The sequence below is a fragment of the Mixophyes fleayi genome, chromosome 1, assembly GCF_038048845.1.
Source record: "Mixophyes fleayi isolate aMixFle1 chromosome 1, aMixFle1.hap1, whole genome shotgun sequence".
Taxonomy (NCBI): Eukaryota; Metazoa; Chordata; class Amphibia; order Anura; family Limnodynastidae; genus Mixophyes; species Mixophyes fleayi.
In genome coordinates this window covers 426,563,057-426,585,947 of record NC_134402.1, presented here as the reverse complement: position 1 = coordinate 426,585,947, position 22,891 = coordinate 426,563,057, and the positions used below count along the sequence as shown (strand labels likewise).

The 22,891-nt window shown below is 38.1% G+C and overlaps 1 protein-coding gene across 2 annotated transcripts in view; it reads left to right on the top strand.

Moving 5' to 3' along the window:
- The window catches only part of ARL15 (ARF like GTPase 15), a 215,333-nt gene that overhangs the window by 109,664 nt on the left and 82,778 nt on the right, over nt 1–22,891 (top strand). The window lies entirely within an intron of this gene.

The following is a 22,891-nucleotide window of genomic DNA, read 5'->3' as shown; positions in this document are numbered from 1 at the left end:
CAGACCATTACACTTGTATAAAGCACGTGGGTTATTACCCTTTGCGTCTATGTCGGCAATGTATTCATATTTACTCTTTATACACTTATACCTTTATAACCTATTAAAGTTATATTAACCTTTATTAACTTATAATTGTGAAGTACCCAGAATAAACCACACAGTGTTCAAGCAACATTTTTATTGCAGGAAAAAGGTACAAACATTTTAACACACAGCTGTCTGAAAGATCCGCATGAGTACTGCAGAGTATTATTTTTAGTATTTAGTATTTTTAAAGGTGCTACTGGTTTGTGGCATAACAGGTCTTGATGTCGCTTGGGTTTCTATTCCCTTTGATTTCTTTATCTATATTTTGGTCCCTGTGGCTAAATCGCAATAATAGCAGGCTTAACCTCCATACATTCTGGAAAACAGGCGCCATTTTGGTTATTATAACGGTACAGGTATGTGCCCAAAGCATTTAGTTGTCTACACATGTTCACTGAAATACCTTTGTGAAAAACTTCTTTAGTATATTTTTCTTTTTCAATTTTTTCTTGTTTGCTAACAGGTGTAAAATTAGTGGTATCAGTGGTATCTAAACAGGCCTTCTCACCGTTAATTCTTTGTTCTGACATAAAAAAATTAGTTTACAAATTAGGCGTTTACATTGCTTTATGTGACATTAGAATGAAATAAAGTCCTTCTAGCGAGTACACTACATGTGCTACTGACCTTTTTTAATGTCGTTGTCGTCCTGGTCCAGTACTTTGACCATCATCTCCACCTCTTTTGGGCTCATTGGATTTGCTCTTTGCTCTTTGCTCTTCTCGAGTATCTCCATCTTACACCTTAACTTTTCCAACATTTTTTGGCCCTTCCAGCACCATCTCTGACTCCGTCTCCGTCTCCATAGCTGCAACCCCCACTGACACCTTCTCCTCACCCGCAGCCCCCACTGACACCTTCTCCTCACCCGCAGCCCCCACTGACACCTTCTCCTCACCCGCAGCCCCCACTGACACCTTCTCCTCACCCGCAGCCCCCACTGACACTTTCTCACTCACCATCTTCTCACGCTCCTCTGCGCCAAACAGGTTCCTCTGTCATTTTATACAATCAGACATGGGCGTTCGTTTCTGCTGTGGACCAATCAGCGATGATGCACGCCGAGAATGGAGCATTCCATTACATACAAAGGGATTTTATTATTAGGGAATATTCATTGCATTGCACTTTAGCAGTTAAATGTTTTTCTAAATTTAATGTATATTACTAAACTTCTATTTTATAGAAATGAATGAAGAGACAGTGTTGCCTTCTCTTTTTATGCAGCTTTGGGTGTTAACTATAGTGAAAGCTCTGCCCCTTTATGCTAATGTCTTTGGTATCTCGTTACATTTCCCTCAAATGTCGCTGCAGTGTGTACGAAATTAAAATCATTGCTCACGTCAACATGGCTGTAAAAAGTCGCTAAAGGGACGTCTGCTCTTCCCTTTATCGTCCTAAACAAGGCTAGTGCGTATGCAGTCCATGGACCGAGCGATCGGACCATCGATCGCATGTAAAATCGCTCGGCATAAAAAGTTGGTCGAAATTTCTGTAGTGTGTACCCATCTTTAGGCTGAGTACACCCAGGAGAATTTTCTGAACAATCTGTTATCTACAACGATTGTACCTATGAATAAAGGTCCGACCAGACAGGTAATTCATGCATACACACTACACATGATTTACCTTCAGATCTGTGCTCTTCATCTGGTCCTATAGTCCTTTCGAGAATGGCAGCACAATATGCATTTATTCATTCCTGTCACACTGATTAACCACCTTGTTATAGCTTTACACATGCCATAACGAATTTCGTTAGCTTTTGTGACTCTGAAACAAAATATTCAGTTGCAGAATGAACAAATGAATTATTCCATCTACAGCACACTCTACATTTATTACGCGGGACATTTTCATTGCCGGAATCAGCTGAAAAGACCATGGAGACTCAGTGGAGATCGTGAACATGAGTGCATACACACTGTATGATCGGAATGTGATTGGAACGAGATTATCAAACATGCTGAACGACCAAATAAAACCACAATCTGTAGTTTGGGATGACTGTTGTTCATCGTGTAAGTATACTCACTAACGCGATATCTCACCAAACAGACGTATATATGCTGACTGGCCTGATGATTGGCTGAAAAATCTCCAGTGTGTACTTAGCCTTAAACTAAACCAAGTATATTACTCAAATCTGAAACAAAAATTTCTCTGTCATCAATTAAATCATTAACGTTTAGACATGAATTCCTCTCCATTTCATAATGAGCAGTACAATTAAAATCATCCCCAAATAACAGCTCAGTTGCAAATTTAATTTAATGCATCACCCCAAACTAAAATGTTGTTTTCCTATAAAAGGGGCATAAACACTTATAAAGCAGAAATGATCTTCACCAACAGCAGCTGTTTTTAAAATCACATCTGCACTAAAACGAACGCCATGGCTGAGATGAATGCCTCCGATCCGTTCCCTTAGTCACAGACTTTCAATGTTTACATCTGTGTATTTCTTTCAAAAAATATCAGTTCTCATTTGTAGCAAATATGAAAAAAGTAACTGTCATTTTCTCATATCGCCTTCATCCATTTACGTTGTCACTCACCTGTTAACTTATACAAATTTTTTACCCATTTTAGATAAAGAAGAATTTAAAAAAATAAAACACAGAATAGCAGAAAAAAGGTTAAATGAAAAATAACTTCTCCTAATCTGCTTCTCCTCTGGTTGTTCTCACAGCCCCACGCAAAAACCAGGGATGTGTGAACACGTAAATCTCAACTTTTTACAAAACTGCCAAATTTTTTTGCAAAAGTAAAGAAATCGCCATAAATTTTACAGTCACACCGTGTAGTTTAGAGCAGAAAGAATCTCTAAAAGGGCAATTTGCAAAATTGCTAGGAGTGAAATCCGTAATCCCACTGGTTTCAGACCATCAAAATTGCCCCAAAAAAACTGTGAGATAAGTGAGGATTTCTATTCATTTCAATGGCCGTGCGGGGGAAAAACCCCATAGAAATACATTGGTGATTGAAATGAATGTGAAATGCATAAGTAAATAAATGAATCCTTTGAAAAATATATTAAATACTGTCGTTGAACTACAAGTTCCAGCATGTTGAGTCAACCGCCGCTGCCAGATCTTTTTGTTTATTTAACTGAATAAATATCACCCTATGTATAATTTTCAAGAAGTGCTTACCAAGCCTTGAAACTGTTTCATATATACTTCTATTATTAAGTTCTTTATTAAGTTCTTTACTAAATAAGGAGCACAAGGAGGTTTGAACTTTTTTTTTTTTTTTGCGTCTTTGATACTCCGTTCTATTCTTCAGTAAAAAGCCAAATCGTTTTTTTGGTCAGGTCTTGTAAAGGTTAGCTTTGTAGAACAGTAAAAAGTCAACTCGACCGTACTAACTTGTTGCAGTGAAGGTAATGTTGAGGGCAGGCTCCATCTATTATATCTTCATAAAGTGAGTCTGTGTGGTCTTTTTTTTTTTTTTTTTAAGCAAGTCTTCTAAGGAATAAATGGCGCGGCATTCTCCACTTTTTTCTGAAGAATGAATAGCGGTACCAAGATAGCCGAGCGCCCTAAATTATCCTGTGAATTTATGGTCACACATTCCCTGTGGATCAATGGTAATGTCTGCATGTCCTCCGGAGATCATCCTTTGCTTCCACACATGTGAAGCACATGCTCCAATGACGTCTGTGGCATGTTTGTTTTATTAATGCTTGGACGTTTAATCTTTTTACATGTTTTTCTATTCAAATCCAAGAAGTGTAGTAAATTCTGTCTTTTAAGAATCGTATTTGTTTTCTTTTGGATAGAAGCTCGTAGTAGGCAAGTTAATTCATGTAGCGGATAAAAGCGCTCCTGTCATGTGCAAAAAAAATAGGTCAACGTACGTATGTCTGTGTGTGTATATATGTTTGTGTATGTACATGGTTATGTATATCTACGTATATATGTGTGTGTATGTATGTGTGTATATGTATGTATGTATATATATATATATATATATATATGTATATGTGTGTGTGTATGTATATATATATATATATATATATATATATATATATTTTCCTATTTTTGTAGTCTGCTATTCTTGTTTCCTTTTGATCATTGATCCGAGTGACCCTACCCTAGGTTTTTTCCTCTCTCTTCATGGATTGAATTTTGAAGTATAGTCTTCTTTTGGGAAACGGCAGTTCCACTTGAGTAACTTGCGATCTAATGAGCAGCTAGGCTGTGTTCTACTGACCATTTTGCTGGCATTGAGGGAGGATGGCTAGACAGGATAGGACAGGGGCTAGGTCATTGAATAAAAGAGATCCAAGGTGAAAGACTTGTTAGCCCACATTAGTGTGGCTGATTTACTTCACAGCAGGTCACCGCGGGCCAAAGACTGGGGTGCCATTAAATTGCAGGCTCTGGAAATCCTAATGTTCTCTGCATTCAGAAAGCTGAACGCTGTAAATTAAGAGTGTTTGTATAATTCTTGTTCACTTTTCACGCAATACACAGAGCAGTACTAGAATTACTTTGTCACTGAAGGTATTATAGGATGTAGCACACACATTAAAACCCATGGTAATTAGTGGTAGTTTTAGGGTGACGTGAAAAGGACACAGTTGTCCATGTGTTTCCTTTCTTTAATGACAGCAACAACTAAAAAAATACTTTTTGATGATATTATTTATTGCTAACTTCACCATTTTTGGTGCCATTATCCTTAGAGCTTTTTTGTTTGCAGTAATATTTTTTGTGTGTGTGTTTATGCAAAAATCCAGAATGATTTTTAAAAGAGAAAATCAAACGCGAGCTATAGCAGGTCTTCAAATTAAAATAAGTGGAAAGTGGAGGAACATTAACTCAATATAACTCCACAAGTAATTAAAAAAATGCACTTTTTTTTTTTTCATTTGATTTACGAAAATTTGATAGCAGCCAATTAAACTACTAGTATGTTTTTTGAGCGTGGGAGGAAACCGGAGCACCCGGAGGAAACCCACGCAAACACGGGGAGAACATACAAACTCCACACAGATAAGGTCATGGTCGGGAATCGAACTCATGACCTCAGTGCTGTGAGTCAGAAGTGCTAACCATTTAGCCACCGTGCTGCCCCTTGGCCTAAGTTATCTGTAGTTGTATTCCCAGTACCCTGCAGGAACACTCTGGATGAGTGAAGTGACTTTGAGACCCATAAACATCAATGGCTAATTTTATTTTTTATGTTTGATCTTTTAAAATTAGCTGTTTGTTGTTTTAGCCAATTCTTCCCAAACAAAATATTTTGGAGATATATGGCATGTATACAGTGATGTGTCTGCAAGCTGAAACAGAGATATTACCTGCCAGGGAAAAATCTTTTTACTGGGAAGTTTAAAAGACCAGTAAGCTCAATGTTGTGTCCATTAACTACGTTCATATTTAGAGTCTGGTCGCCATAGCTGTGCATGTTTTGTGTTTTGCCATTACGTACTTCACACAAACTGAATTTCATTAGAAGGAATGGCCTTTAGTTTTGATGAAGTGGAGATTCTTTTGTAGAGAGAAAAAGAAGCAATAATCTTTTCCTTAGGCACTTGGGACGTAGCGCCTCGTGATTTGTGGAGCACGACTCATTCTGGCCTGTAAATGCCTTGGTGTCAGTAACTTTACTAAGAGCTGAACTGAACACGTACTTAAGGGAACGCTAAACAGCAACATTTTAAATTTTCAGATATAAACTAGAAAGGTAAAGGACTTTGCGTTAACCTAACATTCCGCTGCGGCTCTGTTAACAATTAAATTATCACCTCTGCCACAAGACAGTGACCTGATGGGATCTGAAGCAGAAAGCTGAGAATTCAGTCAGTAGAGTTACTACAACCTCACTGGCTCCTCACCTGTGTATGAATCAACCAATTAGTACAGTGCATCACTACAAAACAAGGCTGCCAATCTATCAGTCACACAATGCCTGATGTGTTAAAGAAGCACCTCTCTTCTAATGGGGTAGCCTGCTGATGAGTGAATGAATTACCCCAGTTATTTCATTATATGTTATTCAGCTCTATTAAGCAGTCTTTGACATGTGTTACTGTCCAGTAGAGACCTTACTGGCTCTGTAATTGCACTAGTAGTGCATAGTATTAATGTGCACCAGTCTCCTCTATGCAGTGTAATTGGAATTCTTTTTTGTGCATGTTAGAGTCAATGTTTATCGTGCATTTCTTCTTCTTTGCATTGTACATTCATATTTATTATGTAGGAGTCAAAAATGAAATCATTGTAAATGTTGTAAACATGATATTATCGGGATTGCTGGGCTGCAAGGTCCTCTGGGACTGTATATGGCGTGAAAGAGCTTTGATGCGCCAGATCAGCAGCTAGGTGCCTCTAGTGATTAAGTCGAAACTATGAAACTATTTGAAACCTCATATTCTGAGTCTGTTTACACTTCAATGACCAAGTCCCTAATTATAATTTTGTGCCTCCTCTGTCTCCTGGAATTCATTCTTAATTTCTTTATCTCTCAATCTACACACATTGGGCCTGAGTCATTAAGGAGAGCAAAGCATAAAAAAGGAGTAACATTTGGACCTGGGAAAAAATATGCTGTATTGGAGGGGAGGTCAATTTAAAATGTGGGAACACATTTATAGTTGGGGCTGGGCATGTCCTAGATCAACTTTAAATTTCAGTGTAGTAATAAAGCTATTAAGTATTTGTGTGCTAGATGAAAAAACAGCCAGTATTAAACTTATGTGCAAAATAATAAACTAATTTGCACCCCTTGCATTGTAACATGGTTTGTCCCAGAGAACATTTTACTCATTTTTTGCCTTAATGACTCAGGCCCATTGATAGCAATAGATATCTATTTTAACTTATGGGAATGCTGTCACCTTCTTATCCTGAGTACAACAATACCAAATATGTGTATTTAAAGCTGGGCACACACTAATGTATATATTGTGCAGATCACACAATAAACGACTGTTTGGTCAGATATTCCAAGAGTGTGTACAACCTTGCCATCATGTTTTATCATGCCAAAGCACATCGTATTGTTTCAATTGGTATTATAAAGTTCTTAACAATCACGATCAAAGATGCAGCGATGCCGGACAAATGTGGAAGTGTGTATGCACTCACAACCAGCAGTGTAGGCAGATATCTGAAGAGTGTGTACAGTGTCACAATCTTTTCAGCAGATTGTTATGAGAGATGAAGATCACAGATCTGAAGGTAAATCATGTAGGTGTGTACACATCAATCTGCGTGATCATCGGGACTTTCAGTCGTTGGTAAAAGCATAGAAATCGCATCTGAAGTAATTTTTAATAACGTGTAGCCAGCTTTACTCAAAGCACTGAGGAAAAAGAATAGGAAATAAGATTGAGGTTTCAGGGCATTTGTGCTGTTCAGCCTTCCTGTATGAGAGTCCCTACTGATGGCACAGGTCAGTTTGTGGGGATCGCCATGTCAAAATGACACATTAAACTAACAGCATGAATTGTTTGAGGCTCAGTAGTGCAGGTGTTTCAAGTGTTCATCCCTTGTCCCCTGGGCTCTCATTGACAGTGGGGGTCTAGCGACAGGGGTGAAAAGTGAAGCATGTAGCTGCCATATTTGACGGAAGTCACTCTGTGAGAATGGGTTTTGGTATTTTGTTTGAAAAGAAGTTCTAAGCTTTATGACTGAAAAGAAAATAGAAAGTTTATCTAAGTGTAAATATTATGCAAATCTTCACCTGGAACTTGCATCCTATTCTAATATTATAAATATGTTTGCCAATTACATTATGTATAATTATTTACCTTGCAAATATACATACATTGTAACCTTCCCTCAATCCTTTGGCTTTCTGCATTGTCTGCCTGCATACTGCAAAAAATTAAGGAATGAACTGTGTTTATGCTTCGTTAAAAGGCCCAAGGCTCCTTACAGTATATACGATCAATCATAAAAAAACTGTACTTGAGTCCCTTATATTTCTGTTATATTACTTTAAAATTATAGAGAGCGAGCCTAGAGATCTCATTATTGCATGGTCTAAAGCAGGTCTCAACTCCATTCCTCAAGTATCACCAACAGGTCATGTTTTCAGAATTTCTATCTGTGGAATCGGATACGATTATTGACCTAGCATGATCAAAGAAATCCTGAAAACGTGACCCGTTTGGGTGGTCCTTGGGAATTGGAGTTGAATAAGAGAACGAACCATTTTAAATCATGCTCTCATGTTATGATTTGTTTTAAAGTCTGTAAAACTACGTTATTGCATGAATTAGACCCAGGCATAGTGACAACATGTGGACAATGCATAAGGTGAAAATGAACATGGCTTGTAGAATATACTTTATATATGCGTAGCACATTATTATTATCCTTAATTTATAAGATGGAGACAAATTACGCAGCAATGTACGTTGAGAGGATCATACTCTAAAGAAATTACAATCCTATTACAATGACATGAAACACAAGAACGGCCCTGCCCAAATGAGCCTACAATCGAAGAGCACATCTTTTTTAAATAGACTTTCAGTAGCTAATTTCAAAGGATTTGTTTTGTTTTTTATCAGTGAGGAAATACTGTACAGATTAGTCATTTATCATTTGTTTATACATGGTAAAAAAAAAAAACATATTTAAAACAATATTGGGAATTCTTCCTCTGATTTGCTTTGTACTCACAGATCACCGCATCCAGACTGTTTGAATTAGATAACAATAAAAGATGAATTTCTCCCTTGATTTAACCAATCTGAGATGTAGCTTGTTGTTTAAACTTGTCTTCTAGATGACTGCTGGAACACGGCGTGTTCCCTAATCTGTCTGATTCCATTTGAAAGCGTGTTGACTTGTGAGTGAAAGGAAAAACCATTGGACAATGGATTGAACAGACAATCATAGCTATTCTTGATTGTTGCAAGTAGGCTGTCGTTGTTGATTTTGCATTTTTGTGTCAGTAACCACAGTTATGTAATATTAAGGGGAGAATAAAGTCACTGCTGCTGTTTTATTTCATAGATATTGTACTAAATGTTAAAATAACAGTGACTGCAGAGAAAGAAATGTTTCTGCCTACACTAGCTCTTTGACACATAAAGAAGGCATGTGAAATGTGTACTAAACCAAATTCACATTTTTACTGTGCTCCACTTATTGTTCAGAGATTAGTAGTTCACAGACCACTTTTTGTGTGCTTAAAGGTTCAACTTATTATAATATTAACAATTAGTATCTTCGTAACGGAACTACACACAAATCACATACCTGGCTGTATCTGTTTGTTAGTTGTAAGTGTAGATCCATCCTTGTAACCAGCTGGTTCCTTTCTCCATGTTGCTTTTGGTGTCCAGAGGTAACTGTGAACATGATTGCTAATGTGTATTCAGAAGTGATTGGTTGATTGACAGTCCCAGCTCTTTTTTACACTGAAAAGATGGTGCACAAACATATTTCAACCTGACTGATCACTGTTAACAGGTGCCCATAGCAACCCAGAACAGCAACTTGAGGAGAGGGTCATTCTATTGTGGAGATGGGTCAGTAGCTGTAACTGTTGAACAAGTACAGCCAGGGGAGTGTCTGTTAGTGTGCCATACTTGGCCAATTATGTTTACAATTTGTTCTCAATGTAAGATTTAATGGAGTTACTCTTAAAGAGACAACGTACAGTAATTCCTAAACCTACACTTTTGCACTTGATTAATTGCATGCCCCAGTCTGCAGATGTCTCCAACCAGCTCAAACACAGCTCACAGCCTAGATCCTGGGTGTTAAAGCATGGGCTTGCCAAGCACACATTCAAAGATAGGAAGTGCTTAATAGAGCCTCACCTTCCCCTGTGGGAAGTGCTGAAATGAACACAGCACCCACCCTGACAGCCAAGTGCCACAGGTAGCAGATTCCATTTGTAGTTCAAGCCAACTGCATTTATAATTTAGTCTTACGCAGATAAGGGAGTCTGTCATAGTTAATTAACTATGTCTCATAAAGTAGCACATTACATATTTCCTTTATATCGTTTTAGTGGTTTGTTTCAGAGGTCATTGCTTTTTCTAGTTGCTTTTTATATTTTTTTTTTATTATTTTTTTTTTATTATTCCATCTTTGTCAGCTGGTGCTTCTTCTAGACTGACTGAGACAATGTATGGAAGGGATATGTAAGGGAATGAATCAGCAAACATTCTATAAGGGTTAGAAAAAGAATGGCACAGTCATCTGGTGGCTCGGCTCCCCGCTGCGCAATGCTGTGATTCGCGACATTGTGTTGCAATGGGTGAGGGCGGGATGACACAAATTGTAGCGAGCCGCGTCATTAAGCCCCGCCCACTGTACTAGGGAAGTGAGCAGGGTGCGAGAGAGTGCACTGCTTTCCCGGGAATCCGGAAGAACTCCTAGAAATTTTGGAGTCTCTCGGACGTTCCAGGAGACTAGGCTACTCTGATACCAATTTGTGGAATTTATTTGACTAGGAGTCAGCAACGTCACAAGGATTGCTGCCTGTTTAATATTCATGGGGTATGGTTTTAATATTTTCACAAATGTTGGTTCAGCTGACAAAATGACCCTCTATTGTGAGTGGTCCGTTTTAAGAGCTGTTAATATATTGATTCATAAAAACTTAATAGGTGCATTTGTTTAGTTTCTTCAGATAGATTGATTCATAAATGAATAAGTAACACCTTGTTCCATTAAGGAATGGTTTAGTCCGTCCAACAGTCTTCATGCACAATTTATTCTTGGTGATATTCAGTTGAAGACTTATCAATGAAATACAAATGTAATGGGTTATTCAAGTTTCACTTTAAGTTTAAGGAATTCATATTTTAATGTTTTTATTACTAATGACAGATTGCTAAATTGGCTTAAATACTTGGCTGCATCATTGCCAAAAACAATTTTGACGCATACAAGTTATCTGTCTGCCATATGTGTACTGACATGTTCTCCTACAGACAACTGTCTGAATTAAACTGGTATAAAAGCTGAACAACCCATTAACAATAGAGATCAAAGTGTAAACATGGGCAAACCTACTTCTGTTTGGATGAGTTTATTACACTTTGGGATTACTTTACCGGATACAAAGGTTCACTAATATCTGATTGACTGTTTCATAGTAGATTCATTTTTTAAAGTTATGTATCTGAAAGATCGGTTTGTCCTTTCATTGCTAAACACTACATAGATTTTATTGTAGTATTATTATTACTTTACTCAGAGACTTGTGGTTCAGTGACCATTGTCATCACTGGAATATATTAGCAAATATAGCTAAAATATATATATCAAAGTAATTTTAGGATGAAAATAAAGGTAACTATACTATAAAAAAAAACATTTTAATATGCCGAACTGTTCCAGCGAATCTGCAGTGGATGACTGCCTGGGCTACCTCCTATGCAGCCTTCTAAATAGTCAACGAAGATCCACAAACTGTTTGTTGCTTAACCACATGGTTAGGGGTTCCCTTGGTTGGAATATGTTTTACCCTGCAGGGAGCTGGTGATTCTATTGCAATTGCAGCTGAAAAACCACCTAGATAAAAGTTTGATTGTTCCCTGGAATAGACCACCACACTGGGAAACTTATCCCACATAGTCTTAATGCATCTGCCAGACAGAGGCCTCCTGGAAAGACCCTAACCACACATGTCATGTGTATAGTATGGAACACATCACTTGTATCCTAAAAGATTTGTCTATATCTTGGGGTCCATTTGCCACCTAGCATCTATGTACCACCCTAATCGGACACACAATCTCTGTAGCTCCAGATACCTACAGCTATCTCCACTACATGCTTACCCCCCTCAAGCAGCCATCTTGACAACAGCCTCCTTGTACCTGAGGAGTTACAAATCTTCTATTCACAGAATAAATGCACCAATTAAGACCTCTCATTTAATATCTAATGGACATATAATATGTATGTTTTTATGCCCTAATAGTGACACCAACTAGGTTCAAAAGTGATTATTAAATTAACTATTACACATATTGTTTTACACTCTAAGCCAGAGGTGTCCAACTTTAGTCCTCGAGGGCTACCAACAGTTCATGTTTTCAGGATTTCTGTCTGTAGAAACAGGTGGGATAATTACCGACCAAGCCAGATAGATTAGCTCAGCTGTGCATGATTAGAGAAATCCTGAAAACATGAACTGTTGGTAGCCCTTGAGGACTTACCTTGGACACCTCTGCCCTAAGCCAAATTATAATGAGCCACATTGCTGCACTAAACCTATCCCAGGTGCTAATATTGGGAGATGTCCATCTAGTGCTAGACTCCTTATTGGACAGAACTATGGTGTTAAACTATCCCGTGAAGAGGCCTTTTTCTTGCCATCATTGTCTTACCGAGCACTTATTATAATTGATTAGCTTTTCGCTCAAGTGATGTGTAAAAGCCATTGGATATTTACCCTGGGGAGAAACTGTCCGTGTCCCACAAGAAATTAAATTTGTTTAAAACTTGTTGATAGTGATGTCTAACATTGTCATCATGATGACAATGTTAGTATACCAGAAAACAATGGTATGAGAAAGGTGGAGTCAGAACTGTTCAAGCAGTACACAAATATATTCTAGAAATTATAGAGAATATTTAATCTGGTTGTTAAATTAAGTTTCTCACCATAAAAGAAAGAATAAGAATAGTAGCCTTGTTGCGTTACGATCCTGAGTGGACATTAGGATTTATCACTGTCGGGCTTTCTACCAATCTTTGTATACATCATGTCAATTTAGGCCTTAGAGTCACATTGGATACAGAAAATGCATTTGATTCTATCAGCTGTCCCTACCTATGGGAGGTACTTGCCAAGTTTAGGTTCTTGTCTAAATTTGTTATTTGAGTGAAGCTGTTGTAACATTCACCTTGATATCTCCCGCTTTCACTCTGCAGCATGGTATTAGCCAGACATTTCCTTTCTCTGACTTTTTCTGTCTGCCTTGGATCCAATTACTATTTTGTTAAGAAATTTGGACCGGCTGCTGGGTTAAAATTGTGGTGTCTTGAATAAGAAAGTGACATTTATTGGCAGCACGGTGGCTGAGTGGTTAGCAGTTCCACCTCTCAGTGCTAGGGTCATGAGTTCAATTCCCAACCATGGCCTTATCTGTGTGGAGTTTGTATTTTCTCCCAATGTTTGCGTGGGTTTCCTCCTGGTGCTACGGTTTCCTCCCACACTCCAAAAACATACTGGTAGGTTAATTGGCTGCTATCAATTTGACCCTAGTCTCTCTCTGTGTTTGTTAGGTAATTTAGACTGTAAGCTCCAACGGGGCAGGGACTGATGTGACTTCTCTGCACAGTGCTGCGGAATTAGTGGCATTATATAAATAGATAATGATGATCTATGCTGATGTTATATGCTGCTTACCTGGTAGATCCCGGGCCATCCCTCAGTGGATATTATTTTGGTTTTGGTTTTTTTAAGTGTTAATTGGGGCAAATTGCCTCTGGAGCTGCATTCAATAAAAGTGATGAAAAAGATAAATATTGGATGGATGTGTGGGCTTATTCCATCAACCCCCAGTGTGGATTGCCAAAACGTTTTTCTTCACAAAATAGATCATAGTCTGTCTGTCTTGTGGCCCAGTGGCCGTGATCGTCTGCATTCATTCTAAACTCCAAGAGAAGTTAGGAAGCGATTGCCCGTCCCCTCTGGGAAATCGCTTCCTAACTTCTCTGCAAACTTTCTAGACACTTTTCTGGTCTTGGTCAGTTGGTTCATTACTTTGGAGTGTACAGTCTGTAGACTTTTAAGCCATTCAAAAGGTTGTTTTCAGAGTCCCTTTATATATTACAAAAGTTACAGTAGCCATGTGAACATGCGTGAAGGCCTGAAGAGTAGCCAGAGCCAAGTTCAGTATCCACCTTTCTGCACATTGATCCCTCTTTACTCGGCTACGAGTTAACTCCCAACTTATTAAAAGTTTCAAGATATTGTGGAGGATGGCATTCTGCACACATTTGATTAATTGAAAAGGGAATTCTCTATACCTACTAAAAAAAATTATTTTAGATTTCTCATGTGCTCTGTGCCCCTATCTCCACATAGTACTCGAGATAAGTCCTTTAGAGGCTTTTACTATTCTCTCAAAGATTATACAACCTCTCTCATATTTAACTCATGGTCCCTGATGAATTTAGCACCCTTCCCTTGAGGTGTTGTAGAAGAGTGGCAGAAGATATTGGACATCATCATCTAGTCTGATCTTAGCACGTGACTGCATGGTTCAAATAAAAAAAAAAAAAAAAAAAAGCTTTTCACCCTCTGTTGCTCAAGACTGAGTAAGATAAATCCAGTAGTTGCATCTATTATCTCAAATGTCAAGTAATTGGTAGTGCTTTCTTGCATCTGGTTTGGTCTTGCCTGAAGTTAGTGGAAATTAAAAGCATATTTTGTTGTACTGCAAACTGTCACAGGTACAAAAGTGAAAATGTATACAAATTCACAGGATGGACCTTACTGACTGGAAGCCAGACTGTACAGGTAGAAATGCAGGTAACCTGTCCGTGCTGCAAGCAGGACTGGAGTGGCACTGGTATAATGCGATTGTACAGGACTGAAGTAACTGGGATGTACTGACACCTCTCATTTATGAAGCTGTGTAGGTAACATGACTAAAGTAGTTTGCAAATAAGCTGTGTAGGTATTATTGCTGTAGTAGCTGGATACACTGGCAATACTCATAAATAAGCTGTGCAGGTAACAAGGCAGAAGTAGCTGGATATTCTGGAAATGGTTGTAATTAAACTGGAGAAAACAAGGTTCAATTAGATATTCTGGGTGCAAATTAGTTTATGCTGATAATAGGACTGAAAATAGCTGGCTTGCACACTAATAACAGAGGGTCAAAAGCAGGATGATCACCACTTAATGGCATGGTGTCAGTGCCAGGACAGGAGCTAGACAAATGCAGGGGATCAAAGTTAGAACAAAGTCCTGAAACTCCTGACCTCAACTTGTTTCAGAAGTCCACAAGGTCAGGGTCAAGTCAAAGTTTAGGTATCTGGTAAAATAAGACAGGTGATTTCATAGTAGAAATTGCAACACAAGCAACACATGACTTTGCTAGGCTCCAATACAAAAGGCCCCTTTTTAAAGGATAACAGTCAGGGATGATCAGAGGCAGCTGGAGAGTAATGAGCATAGACTGAGCATGCTCCAGGATCAGAATACTGAAGACCAAAAGTTATCTTTTCTTTTTACGAGTGGAGGGCTGTGACAGACCCACTGACCAGAAAGAAGTGGATTTCACATGTTAAATCATTACTTTCTCTATATATATTAACTTACTGGAGTTGTAAGTGCCTGGAAAAATTTGAGAAAGTATTTATCTGTGTGGACAACCTGCCTGTTGACAAATTCATCCGTTCTGTAGGGCTTGCTCTCCAAGTTGTCTGGGCTGCAGGTAGTCTCTGTAGCTTTCTATTGGCTTCCTGATGCTGGGGTCAGAATGTCCGTTGGCCAGGCCAGTGAGTAGCAGTGAACTGAACATTGTGTGTGCAGTTGGTTTATTGTTAAAAAAGTGATTTATTTATTTTTTAATTTTTATTTTGTATTTGATATCTAGAACCTGGTGGTTTAATATAGTGTAACCACAATTTTAAATTAAAGTAAAATGATTAGAATAGACACCCCTAAAGAGGCAAGGAGAAGGCCAGCTGTGTGCCCCAAGACACCAATTGAAATTCCTGCTTCAGAAGCTCTTTTTGCATAAGTAATTTATTGTGCATTTTATCTTAAAGCTAATATAACATAGATAGAATTTCAGTATCTCACTCAAATATATGTGTGTTTCATGTTAGAAGAATAATATGTCTTGGCTGGTCTGCTATGCTGGTATAAAGTGCACCTTTTTACGTACACACGTTAGGGGCTGCTATTTTGTGAGATGATCCATGGCAGTATAATCTAAAATCACTCTGAATCACTGATATCACTGATGCGCTTTTCTGGTGGCTAGTATATAAAACGGATCTCTTCATAAATGGATAATTCTAGTAGCTAATGTATAAACTACCCCTTTTATAAAGGCTAGATCGTGCAGAAATGCAACACTTCCCATTGGCCGGAATAGAGGAGAGTCTCTTTCTGATGTCTAGTATACATTCGTAAGCACTAAAAACATCCCGAGGGTGTCAAGCATCATCATACCAAAATACCCAGCTTCAATTATTTGATGGCATGCATTTGCATTATTATAAATGCATACTGATATTAAGGGAGTCGTTGCAGCGCTACTGGGTTTTCTATAAATCCAAAATACAGAAAGAGAGATATTTATAACCGTTATCCTACAGACAATCTATTCCATTCATATAAAGTAAACAGTAAGGGATCAAAAATAATGCAGGAGACTTGACTGAGCATTTATGCAATCACTGACTTTCAAACGGTAGTTGTATTCTTCACACTCAAATTGAAACTTTTCAGGTTGCAGACTATAAGAAATAAACTCACAGTCAAGTAGTAGACGATGTTCACGTAGCAGTTACTTGTATCAGATGAAATACTGCAGTTTTTCCCAAAGAGTTCTATGTCAGTCCTCCGCAATACAGCTGATTCCCGTATTAGAATTAGCAGCGGCTGATGTGCTTCAGACGTTATTTCAATCTTCACCTCTCCACATAATTGTGAATAAAATATAAAAAGAAAAGAAAGCCATTCTTGTGTAATACGTAAAACACAATTTAATAACACATATTAAAAATCCATTGGACCGGGATTCAATTGCCCGTACCAGAAGGTGAACGGGTCACAAGCTCAATGAAATCAGGTGTAAAACAATTTGTGTGTATGTTGCTTCACTTATTTTTTTTAAAACTTTTGTCTGTTAATTGTACAAATTGCTAGTAATTAGACACATTGCTGCAGATTGGTGTAGGCTCCTTGCAAAATGTGTCATTATTCAGTCCAAAGTTTCAACATCCAAAGCCTAGGAGTTCCCAGAAAGTGATTCATGCTCCAGGTATTATAGAGGTCATTTTCAATTTAAGTTATGTATTTATGGGAGCATTGCTGAATAAATGTTATCTTTTCTCGCAGTAAGGTTGATGACACATGCTACTTCTACTAAGTCAAACCAAATTGAAACCTGTGTTTTGTCAGCCGTTATTAATTTATTATTAACTTAGTATTTTGCAAATCATTAAGTTGTCAGTGGTCTACTTAATGTATACTTTGAAATTTGAAATGGAACTTGTAATTTCCCCATAGAGAAGGGAAGATATAATTTAAAGAAGAACTATACCCAGTTGCTTGCCTATGATAGCCTTTCCCATCAACATCTGATCTCCCCTTGAGTATCCTTCCCACCCTTGCTTGGATACTCTCCCTGTTGGTTTGATGCTTACCTGGTGGATTCATCGCTCCGGTTTCTGCTTCTCTTCATATGCTGAGTACGTGGTAAGGTTACAGGGATTTTTTGTGTGAGTGGATTATTATTACTTTTTATTGTCATTTGTATTACTACTGCAGCTATCATTACTATTATTATAGTAGTTATGATTGTTTATTGAGTTACTTTGAGCATGGGACTGACACTTCCAGGGTGCCGGCAAGCTGTGGGCAGCTTCTGCTATTCTTATATTGAAATGGATTTGAAACAATGCCATTCCCCTTCCTTTACAGTATGTCAATGCTTTTTCAGGCTTCGCTCCAGTTTAATGGCCTTTACTTAACAGTTTACTGCAAATGCAATAGATCTGTAGTAAATGCTTGGATATAATTTGTCAAATTAATTTATATTATTGTTTTACATATACAATCAACTAGAAGTAAATCCCTCCTCTCTCTGTACTGGAACTAATCTTTGTTTTTGTAGAACAATCTTTTCTTCCACAAACATCTACGTGTGTGTGTGCGTGTGCGTGTGCGTGTGCGTGTGCGTGCGTGTGTGTGTGTGTGTGTGCGTGTGTGTGTGTGTGTGTGCGTGTGTGTGTGTGTGTGTGTGTTCCATCCCCTGTTTATTAGAAAATGAAGAAACACACTTTGTTAAATTTGAGCTAAAAGACACACAAGACTTCTCCTTGGGGTGACTTGTCGAAATTCGGTTGAATTGCTTACATTAATTACTATAGTGATGAAATAATGCTAGATTAATGTTTTGTTATACTATAAAAGAGACACGTTAGCGTCGTTTCCTACAGTGAAGATGATTGTATATTCATATCGAAGGGTTTTTTTTTTTCTAAGTGATGGCTGCTCTTTTAAGACTGCACATGCAAACTTTTATTGCAGAGGCCTGGTGCACATAGTACTGGTGGTACTACCTTGGAGATCGAAATATCACTTTTACTTAATAAGCTCTTTGCACCAACCTTTCCTACTTATGTTGGGCCAAGGTTATGTGTGTGTAATGGTAGTTCTGCTTCTTCACAGATTGCAAATAGTGAGTTGTAATCGTGAAGCAGGTTTTTTATGCCACTAGCATATTAAAAGATTGCAAAGTTATTATATTTTAATTCCTATTTCCTTTATTATTTTTTGATGGCAACTTGTTCCTGCAAATAAATGGGGTATGTGAACTTCGTCTTATAAAGAGGCATATTACACATGTGCTTCTGTACATGTAACATCGTTTAAATGCAGACTGAAGACGGTGGAGGATATTACATCCAGACTGATCCTGCGTGTTATTCAGGCATTGAGCATTTCATGGACATCATTAAACCTAACCGTGTAATACAATCAATTCCCCTGACTTGAATAATAGAAATAAATTAGAAAAAGGGGCTTTTTAGGCCCTCTCCATCTACTGCAAGTATTTGTTTCTTTTATTTAAAGTCAAAAAGATGGGAGCTATTGTCTTTGCATTGACTATGAAGATATAAATAAGATCACCGTACAGAACAAATATCCTTTTCCACATATTTCATAATTGTTTGCCCAAATAGAGGGTCCAGTATCTTTTCCCATCTGGATCTTAGGTGTGCAAGCACATTATACGCATCAGACAGGGAGACAAATGGTGGACAGCTTTAAATGGCATAGACATAAATATATGCAAATATTCCTAGTATTTGCCAACTACAGTATTCAATTCATCAAGGGATTCTCCATTATAATTCCACCTATTACAAATTCTTTACTTGTCCTTTAAAAAAGCTCACCCTCCAGTTCTCCAGCACCCTAATATACAGCTCCCTTTCATTGTTGAAGTTGATGTGTCCAGAGTTGGAGCCAAAGCTATAATTTCACAGTAGTCAGGTGATCCTAAAATATTCCATCCTTATGCCTGCTTTTTCAGTAAGTTCCTTCTCCCAAAACAGTTATGACATAAGAAAACCATGAGTTGTTACCTGTCAAAAGGGCCTTTTAGGAATGGAAATACTGGTTAAGAGCAGAATTCCACACCACCAAAGTATACACCGGCAATAAGAAGTCTTGGATGTATGGAAACAACTTAGAAACGAAATCCTTGTCTGATAAAATGGTATTTATTCTTGAAAAAGTTCAACTTTATTATTACCTTCAGACCAAAGGCAATACTCTATCCAGGAGTTGTCTTCATGAACATTCTGAACCCAGTGCAATTATTTCCATTATACCCAAGTCACATATCATTGCAGTCGTAGGTCAAGATTTATTTGTCCATGTTCGACAAAATCAGATTTAGTGAAACTTCATCTAAGCAATTAGATGTTCCAGAAAAACTCTAACATGTCTTTTTCAAGGTTAATGATTCTAAATTAGCAGGTCTTCCAAAAATCTCTAGAACTAACTGTTTTTTATCCAGGTCTGCCTGGTAAACCGTTTTAGCAAAATGGGTCATTTTGTACCACTGTCTGAATTGTCTACTGCAAAGGAATTAGCTTGGAATACCTGTCAACATTGCTTCATACAAAGGAACTTAATTTACATCAAAATTGTGTAAGTTTTATTTGTCATATTGTAGGAATTATGTCATTCTTCATTTCATCCTCAAAGTAACATTCAGACGTAATGCTCCAACTAGTGTTTGGAACAGTATTTAGGTTGCTATGTCAAATCACCAATTGGACTCATCCGATTACTTTCCGTGAAAATAATTTGTTTCTAGCAACTCTCCGCACCCCTCCACTTTACTCTCCCCTTTTTACTGTGTATATTTCAGTCACCCCAGACCATTTTCTGTTACATTATTTCAATCTTTATATGATCCAGAGGCAGAATATACAATATCCCATAAAAAACTAATTTGGTAAGGAGTATGATCTTAATTACAGCATTCAGTCTTCATGCAAAAATACTTTTTAGATAAGCATAATTTCAGGACTTGTAATTTCATAATAGTTATGAACCAGGAACATCAATATATCCTATCAAAGTCATATCATGCCTTTGGCGTAGCCAAGTCCAGAACACATTGGACCCTATCAAATTACATCAATTATAAATGCATGAACTCTTCAACTATGTCAGTTATTATCACTGAGAATTCCTAATGTTTCCTTAAAAAGTTTTTTTTATATAAACCAGTGCATTCTTCTAGACCACCAGCTCCTTTTTCTTGTCCTCCCCAATCATAATTGAAGGCTAACCTTATTGGGAAATTGAGAAAATCCTAGATTTTAGATTGTTATGTAAGACCCGTCAATTTATGTAAGTTCCGTCAATACTTCATACATTGGAAAGGATATGGTTCCGAGGAAACTTATTGAGCCCCAACCAAAGATATACAGGTGGAATGTCTCGAAGAAACATTTCCATAAACAGTATCCTAGAAACCTCATTTACATGTTCCTAGGGCTCCTCATCAAAAGGGGGTGGTTCTGTGAGGTTCTCATCTGTAAAGTGGATTAAGCACATTTTTACACCACTTATTTGCCTCATCGGGCACTGCCTCTACTGGGTATGCACAAGTTGCTGAGGGGTTGTGTGCATTTCAGCACTTATTAACATGACCTATTTATGTGCGTTGATAGGGGATGGCTAACTGTCTGGGTCAGAGCATCTCTAAAACGTCAGGTCTTGTGGGATGTTCTCGGGATGCAGTGGTTAGTACCTACCAAACATGATCCAAGGAAGGACAAATGGTGAACTGGCGACGGGGTCATGAGTGCTCAAGTCTCATTGATGCGAGTGGGGAGCGAAGGCTAGCCCATCTAGTCCAATCCCACAGAATCTTAAAGCTACTACAGCACAAATTGATGAGAAAGCTAATGCTGACTATGGTAGAAAGATGTCGAAACACACAATGCATCACAGTTTGCTGTGTAGCCGCAGACCGGTCAGAGTGCCCATGCTGTCCACTGGTGAAAGCGCCTACATGAGCACAAAAACTGGACCATGAAGCAATGGAAGAAGGTGGCCTGGTCTGATGAATCATGTTTTCTTTTACATCAAGTGGAGGGTCGGGTGCGTGTGCTTCGTTTACCTGGGGAAGAGATGGGACCAGGATGCACTATTTAAGAAGGCAAGTGGGGGGAGTCTGTGTGTTGGTCTGGGTAATGTCCTGCTGGAGATCCTTGGTTCCTGGAATTCATGTGGATGTTACTTTGACATGTACCACCTACCTTAGCATTTCTGCACACCAAATGCACCCCTTAATGGCAGCGGCCTCTTTCAGTGGGACAATGCTCCTTGCCACACTGCAAAAATTGTTCACTAATGTTTTGAGGAACATGATAAAGAGTTCAAGGTGTTGACTTGGCCTCCAGTTTCTCCAGCTCTCTCAATTCAATCGAGCATCTGTGGGATGTGCTGGAAAATCAAGTCTGAGCCATGAAGGATCCGCCTCGCAACTTACAGGACTTAAAGGGTCTGCTGCTATTGTCTTGTATTGTCAGATACCACAGGACACCTTCAGAGGTCTTGTGGAGTCCATGCCTTGATGGGTCAGAGCTGTTTTAGTGGCACGAGGAGGACCTACACAATATTAGGCAGGTGGTTTTAATGTTGTGGCTGATTGAAGTGTATATACATACATACGGTATATATGTTGCTCTCACGCATACATTGCCTGTTCATGGGTTAAGTTGCTTTTACCTGGGTGCATGTTATTCTTCTATTATTCTATGTGTTGTCTGGCTGAACTCTTGACTTTGATGGAACGCCTCCATCCCAGACCTTTACTTTGTTTGACCTTGCTCCGCCTTGTTACTGCTGACTTGGTTATTGACAGCTGTCCATTTTGACCTTGTCTAACCTACATATTGTCTATTCTCCGTTCTATATCACTAATAAACACAGATAACAAGTAGTGGCAACAGAGTACTGATGAGCATATGTAACTCTAAGCGAACTAATAAAATTTACAATTGACCTGAATTATTGGTATTCACTGAAGGTTCCAAGGTTCTGTCATTACACCCTTAAATATTTTTGCATAGTAAAAAAGCAAATGTAAATATATTTTACTACTTATTTTTGTAGAAATCAAATTTCCAGCATACCTGATTTTTTTTTTTTTTTTTTTTTTTAGAAGCTCATAGCAACATTTAATTTTGGGGGGAGATAGGTGAGCAAGTGATTTTAGGTAAGTCACTTAAAACTCCAATTTTGGCGTGTCTCACAACCTCTCAAGCAGTCTGAGCCCCACTTGGGGGCTTTTCTCAAACTGCTGCCACATTGTCAAGGTTCTCCCCTAACTCCCACCAATTATTTTTTTTAATTTCGAGAGATTTATCCTTTAAAAACCATTCAGGGAAAGATGACAACTTTGTTGCATATTAGTGGCACATAAGTGTAATACCGCTATATAAAATAAATTTCATGTATAAGACCTGTTATCAGGAAAAATATTTATTAGATGCCAGTATTGTAATAAATGTTTAGGGGTAGATTTATCAAACCTTCTAAAAAGGAGAAGTGGAGTAGAATTAATTTGTGTTTTCACACTATGTCC